The following is a 7,930-nucleotide window of genomic DNA, read 5'->3' as shown; positions in this document are numbered from 1 at the left end:
AAACAATGACAGGGACAGTGGTAAGGGCATATGTGACTGCTAATGGGCACAGGATGTAAGGGTGAGTGGCTGATTCTATTTTAGTCTGAGCAGGGATAACTGGCTGGACTGTGAGACAGCCGGAATCGCAGTAATGGTCAGTGTCTCCTGGGGGTCTAAGGGTGAGGTCAACACCACCAGGCCGTTCCTCTGCTCTCAGACAGGCAGGAAAGGCATCGGAAGGGGACGGGAGGGGTGGAAAGCGGGGTGGAGGGATGAGGACATGGAAAGAGTAAAGGGAAACTGGTTGGAGTGTGTGAGAATGTCAGCTGCTGCGCACACACTTGGATATACCTGCACACACAGATCAGTTGCCTGCTGTGAAGTTTCATCCTACAGGACACAAAGACGAAGGGCTTATGCGTCACCATGGTGATAACCCTGGCCAGATCCTACTTCCATCTGCACCATGGCAACCAGTGAAATGTCCCACAGCCACAACACAAACCCTGTCTCCAAGAAATTATGTTTCTATACAGCTAAACTGCAAGAGCAAATACACTTTGTAGGAAATGTAATTCGCAGCTGGATCACGTTTTCTATTGACGTAACAAGGACATAGTTTTAATTTCCGTATTTGGCGAGTCACAAATACATTGATGCTGAATGTATCAATAAAATGTTTTCTGCTCAAATATTCAGTCTTGCTGTACAATATCCACTTGCAGTGACTAAAGCATTATTACTTTTTTTATAGTTATGTTTAGGCACTACTAAAGTAGTATGACTTGGATAAACTGTAACAAATAAATATAAAAGTCAAAAAGAAACCTTGAGGATGTACATGCTGATTTCTTAGCTAAAATGAAGTTTAATTCCAGTTTAAAATACAAAAACGGGCAATCGAACAATAACAGATTCAAAAAATAAGCAAAGTGCACATAACCTCACACACAAACATACAAAGCGTTCTAGATCTTTTCTAATCTAAAGGGGTCATCATATACACATCCTTCTCATCTTTGCTATCAGTGTGTGACTCAGACATGAAGTGGAAATGCACACCTCATGATGGCCTTACATGGCCTGCTCACAGCACTAGACACAGAAACTTAGGCCCTTTACTATTCATCTACAAAAATGCAACAGATAGCAAAACTCACCCTGGGTGTTCTACTGATCTCCTCAGAAAAGGAAGAAACACTAGCTCAGTTTTATGAAAGCATCAGAATCTGCAGGTGGTTGTTGGATTTCCTGATGAAAGCTTCAGCAACTTGTGCAGGACAGAATGTACAACAACTGTCAGACTTTGTATTCTGTTTGTACAACAATAATCCTGCTTCAGCCACTGAAGCAGTTTAGTTTAGTTTGCTTTACAAATAATTTGAAATTTGCCAAATATAAAATACAGACATAACATAAATTAGGTCCGATAAAAATAAATAAATAAATAAAATTGAATTAAATAATAACTTGAAATATTAGTGCACTTCAGCAATTAGGAAAGTAAAAAATATTACTAAACTTCATCAAAATAAAACTTATTTGGAGCTATATTGTGTTCAATATTCATAACGAAAATGTTTTTGCATAAATGTCACATTTCTTAACTTTTATAGCTTGCCTTAAAGAATATTACAGAAAGTATGTAGCAATTAGTTTATTTAAAATAGTTTAATAGAAATAGAAAACGTTGCATGGGGAAAAGAAGGATTCTGAATGATAGTGTAATAAAAGGGGGGAAAAAAAATAAAGTATTCAACAAACACTATCACCTGACTTGTCAAAATTAAACCAAATTCCCAAATCCAAAATCTAAATCCAGTAGTGTGCTGACCCAAAATTCATGCATATATGAAGTTGTTTGTATGTGTGTGTGTGTGTGTGTGAGCACGCATTTGTGAGTGTCGGTGTGTTTGTGGTATTTAATGGGGTAGTGAGAGGTCCAGGAAGGATTTCGGTGGTCCCAGCGTGGCCTTTTGTGCCGGCGGCCAGAGGCTGGTGCCCAAGGAAGTAAGATGATTAGAGTATGTTTGCATCACACAATACAGCAGCAATGACCTGAGCAGGCACAGAGGAGGTGCGTGTACCAGTAAAGTGTATGGACAAAACTGGCATAATATTCAAAATACAAATAGAATTTAATTATTATCGTGTACTCAACTTGTTTACCATAAACTAGCCAGACTGTCCTCCTCTAAAAAACGAGCGCATAGGTCGTCTGTGAAAGCAAATTATTACAAATCATAGTTAAGTTTTACTGTTAGGTGACCTCTTGTGGTAATGATGGGAGCAAAGGAGGAAGTCAGGTGACGTAGTTTAAAGAGTGACAAAGTCTGCGTTAGGAGGAGGTTTGAGTAGATGGATTCACAAAGCAAAGGACTCTTGCAGGGGAGATCGCTGCTTGTCTCCGATGTGAAACTGATAGTTGTCAGTTGTTGCTTTTATCCATGATTGTTCCACAGCTTTAACCACATGTTTATGTTTGTAACCCTCAGTATTTATTTTAGCCTAAACCATGATCTTTTCCTGAAGCTAACCAAGTAGTTTTTGTGCCTAAACCTAACCAACCCATAACCATCCCACAACCTTAACTGTGTGTTTATTATTGTTACCATGATGCAGAAGGTCTGGAATGCCTGTCGCTGGTATGGTCCAGTGGGTCCTGTCGGACGGTAGGGACAAATTGGAGGACTTGTTTTTAAATTCTGTGCATCTCAGTAGGATCCAGCACTGAAGGAGAACGTGCTTATAGACTCTGCAGCCCTACAGTGTGTCACCATTGTTCTGCTGTTTGATTTCAGGGTAATTTTTGAACAGCAGAGGAAAAATCTCTCACCTGTCACTTTTATATATGTGTGTATACATATATATATTGGCTGAGTGCGTAGGAGACGGTGGGTGTAATTTTTTCTTGACGCTACCTACTGTGTGACATTTGTCAGAGAAAACAATCACATATAACCCACATGTACAGGGTGTTTCCAGTATCTTACATGTATATGCATGCATATAGGAATCAATAATTACTGAGTTTTTACTTCTGTGTCATGACAAACATTTATCCCATTCCAAATAAGATACATCAAACCATTATCAACACGATTATACGTAAAATTTCAAATACATTGTGCACTAATTAGCAGAAGAAACAGAGGAAATGCTACAAACTTCTCCCAGTCTCACTTAAATGTTTTGAATATGAACAGCTCATGATTATCACTACATTCCTGTGCAAACAAAATTTTTAATACTGTGGCTGTAAGAAGTCAGGCCCGTTTTAAATTCTGTACAGATTGTAAAGTTTAATCTACAGTCATGCATCAGATTTAGTACCCAGTCACAGCAATAAAAGCTGATGAGTAAATGTAATAGTGTAAAGAGAGCAATATATCTCCTGACAATGTGGTGGAGTAGAAATATAAGGTAGCCTAAAATAGAAATACTCAAGTAAAGTGTGGGTACCCCAAAATTATACTTAACTACAGTACTTACTGTAGTTAAGTATACTAATTGTACTTAGGGAAGTAACTAAGTACAGTCACGTACTTAGTTACTTCCCACCACAGCCCCTCCTCCCCCTCATCATGGCAGCTCTCATTGCCACTCAGTCTCCAGGCTCTGTCTCTCCCTTGCTCCACACTATCTGTCAAACATGGCCACTGTCCTTGGGGTGCCTCCACTTGTATTTCAGCTCATTGTCTCAAATCACAGCACTTCCCCAACACTGATAGTAACAAGAGCGAATACAGCAGCCTCAGTTGTCCTGGCAAATATGACATTGTCTTTATTATGACAGAGCTGCACATGCCAGCCTCAGTTTCCCCATTTACTTGTTTTCTTGTCTCCAGTTCATTATTCACCTCTGGCATTACACCCCAAGACACAAAGAGCAGCCCATCAGCTGTACACACTGGCCACAGCTCCTTCCCATGATACCCCTTCCTTCCTTCCCTCCTTCCTTTGTCCTCAGCGTCTCCCTGTTCATCATTCTCCTCATACAAGCACAAACATACAAAGGTCCAAGTCCAACTCTTACATATATCATACACTAAATATGTATATTACCAAATATGTATCAACCCACCACTGAAAATAGCCCCCAACAAATCCACTGTTTCCTCCTGTTTGAGTAATATTTATTAAAAACATCACCAATGGATTTTACATGTGTTGCTCACTTTACTCATGATGACTACTACCCAGCCATAACAAAAAAACAGTTGTATAATGTTATCTGTCATTTTGGGCTGAACTTCCTGAGAAAATAAAGTAAGAAACTTTGAGAAAATAATCTGAGAATAGACTTAAGATTTCTTTTTTTCCTTTTTTTTTTCTTTTTTTTCAAAAAAAAACCTCTCTATGCCAAACTTGGGGCATGGAGTTTGAATGACATGGGAATTTACATGCAGAGAGTTGTAGGATCCAGCCTTATCCATAATAGAGACTAAAAATCAGGACACATTGCCTTCAGCTGCTTCAGGTAAAAACCTGAAGATTTTCTTTCTACCTCTCTCTCATGATTCGCCAAACTGCCAGGAATTGCAATACTAAATTGCTGGAGTACCAATTAAAGTGATTAACAGTCTTTGCTTTAGCAATGATATAGTTTATCAAGCTGAATACAACAAGGGTGCAGTAAAAAAAAAAAGATTTTGATACTAGAGAATGTGTCACTCTCTATTCTTCTATCGTGAACCCTAATTAGTGGAAATACTGTGTCAGGAAAGCAAAGAACGCTCATTCGGCTCCTAATCATCTCATCAGTGTACATGCGTCTTGTTTAGCCCACTGTGATAATGACTTTATCAGAGCTGTCCAAGGTCACAACCGTGAAAAGAACATAGACTCCTCTCTTTTTCAGTTTGTTATTCAAGATACTGACATCTGATAATGAATGAGGCCCAGCTTCATCTTCTTTAGAGGATGTACTGATTTTATTCTGAGATGCCTACAAAGTGTAAAGATGTTCATGTCCAGCGTGTGTATTTTTGACGCTGTGGGAAAAGTACCAATGTCTCTTCTTTTTATTATCTCAGTAATAAATACAAAATGAGCTTCTGACAAATTAATCAGTATCTACACCCACTACATAAATGGAATGTGTGTTTCTCTCAGAAATGAAGTGGCGTAAATGTATAAGAGCACCTCACACTGAAGTGATAAAATAAATTATCATTCTATAAAATCAAAATTGCATATAAGTGTACAAGCAGATGAACAAATGCGAATCTAAACCCTGCTCCTGAAAATTTTATCCTTTTAATTCAAATAATATACAATGAATTGCATTTTAATTAAAGTAGTTTGAGAGAAGGTGCGAAAGACATTGAACCTGCTGAATCTCAACACTCATTGACTCATAGACATTCATGAGCATTTCATATCTATATGTGCATCAAGCCAAGGTGTCCAAATCCAGGGTTTTATAACAATATGCTGTATATTATTTAAGCTTAGGGAAATTTCTTTTTTATTCTTACCATGTTCCAGGTATAGTCAAGGGTCAGGCTCGGTTATAGAACTGTACCACTGAGACTTCTTGAACTTGGTCTGGTTGAAGGATCATCTCTGTAAACACTGAGCCACCCTGCTGAGTGTGAGTTTTGTGATTAGCAAGAGTGAAATACCAGTACCATCTGTCGAACTGCCAAGCTACCTGACTGTCAGCACATGACGTCTGTGATCGTGGGCTGACATCTTCAAGCACCGCGGTCGAACATGTTGACGACTACACACTTGTTTGAGACCTTTGCTGGACTGATGATCTGTCCAGGGTGATTTCCTGCCTCATGTCTACTGCATGCTGAGAGAGGATTCAGTTGTTTGTGACCTCGAACAGTGAAAGATGATTATCTGATCATTTTGCTACCCTGTTTGGGGATTTCAGCATAACCTTGATGCACAGTTGAGGTTTCCCTTTTCACTGTTCTTACTGCTCTTATTCGATATCATTACACCTTATATGCCATTATAAATACATATAAAGGTTAGTATGTTAAACTGGACTGACACACACATACACACATATATATAGATCATTGCTCACCCAGGAGAATGGTACAAAACTGTCTCTAACATATATTATCACTTAATAAACTACTAACAACCAAAACTCCAATTCATTCACAATGGTATAGTACATTTCAGCAAATACAAGTAATTACTTTATGCTTGAAGTGTTGGTAAAACTCATGATCAACCAAGACCTGATCATGTCAAAGTCGACTGTCATTATTGTCCTTCATTATCAAAAGGTATCCAGTGTGGATGATGTGTGGTCAATATACACAAACTTCTAGTAATGAGTTGACTTTGAACTCTAATATGAAGCTCACTAGGCAAACAAGCCTCCCCAAATACTACATGATTAAATGTAGAAATGTACTTTTCAGACACCATAAATCATGTTAACCATAAGGTTAAAAATAATATACTTTAACAAGCCATAAGCTCATGTCCTCTCTCCCATAAACTACCATGTAAAACTGATAACAAGCCCAGAAGGTGAGTAAACTGTTGAGTGTTCAAGAAACACAACAACCATCTGCGATGCAGTTTCCTCTCCACCTCCCCCAGTTCACACACGTCTTGCAACACAACTGTAAAGCAGTTGGTTTTCCTTCTGTACATGTGAAAATGAGGGCAATCGATTGAGCTGGAGCTGAGTGCAGGGAGATGTTGATGGTGTGCGGCTGGGCCCTGAGCAAGTTGCTGATAGGTCGTCAGGTTATACACCCACCCACTCCTCATTTCCCATACCGCACTGCTGACATGGCAGAGCTGAAACCAGTGGTAGGCGTTGCTTTTAAAGGTGAGGTTTGGGGTTAAGACCTAAATTCATTATCTGCAACTTACTGGCTACAGTCATATGTATACCATATATATATACACACAGAATAAATACATGTACAGTACATATGTGTGTGTATATATACTTATATATCTGTACTTGAAGTACATTTAACAAGGATTTTGAATGCAGTACTTTAACTTCTAATGGAGTATTTTTAGATTGCTGTACTGGTAATTTCAATTTCACAAAAATTAGAGTACTTCTTCCACCACTATGAAGTACACATACTTATCTATGTAATGTTGTACAGCAGAGTATATCAAAACATGCTTTAACAGGTATATAAGTATAGAAAATACATAGGTCTTTTTATTGAAATGAACATTTGCATTTCAAAATTGTGGATAGAAAATATAATATATATTATTTTTTTAAAAAAGCAAAATTTCTACAGTGCAATTCTACCCTTGTTTAAGATGTGCCAGGCTCTTATGTACTTGTTACTCGGGCAAAGTTTTCCAGTTTGCTGCGTGAAAACTCAGCAAACCATTAGACGTCATGTAAACCTTTAATCAGCCTGACTATGTCTGCATGTGTGTGCGCGCGTGTGTGAATGCGTGTGTGAATGCGTGTACCTGTGAGTGCAGGTTGAAGGGGAGTGAAGCCTATTTTTAAATGATGAAAATTGCTTTAAGGGCACACAACAAAATTGGTACCCACCACTATCACCACAATTGTTCTTGCCATATCCAAAAAGAGCCAATTTTGTCAATTTTGTTTGGCAGCTTCAGGAGGACAGCCGCTACTTCATGGACATTTATTATAAAGCTGATGGGAAGTGTTGAAGCCGCGTCAGCAGATCGAGTTCGGGGAGTCTCAGAGAAATGTACGTAACTCTAAGAGTACTGTGCGACTTGTGGTTAACTAACCCCTGATAAACAGGAGATAAACACTGAGCTGGTTTTGAGTATGAGCTGTTGTTTTGTGAGTCAATTCCTCTGTTCTTGTGGATGACTTTTTCTTTTTCATCGCTGAGTCATGTTTTAGTACAAATGGCTGATGGATTATTTATACAGTAATTGAATGAACACAAGAAGTGTTAAAACACTGGACGCTAAATATGAAATTTATGGAGTTCTTGTCTTCAACATACTG

Source organism: Toxotes jaculatrix, chromosome 16 (genome assembly GCF_017976425.1).
Source record: "Toxotes jaculatrix isolate fToxJac2 chromosome 16, fToxJac2.pri, whole genome shotgun sequence".
Taxonomy (NCBI): Eukaryota; Metazoa; Chordata; class Actinopteri; family Toxotidae; genus Toxotes; species Toxotes jaculatrix.
The sequence above is the reverse complement of the archived record's forward strand: the minus strand, read 5'-3'. Positions refer to the sequence as shown.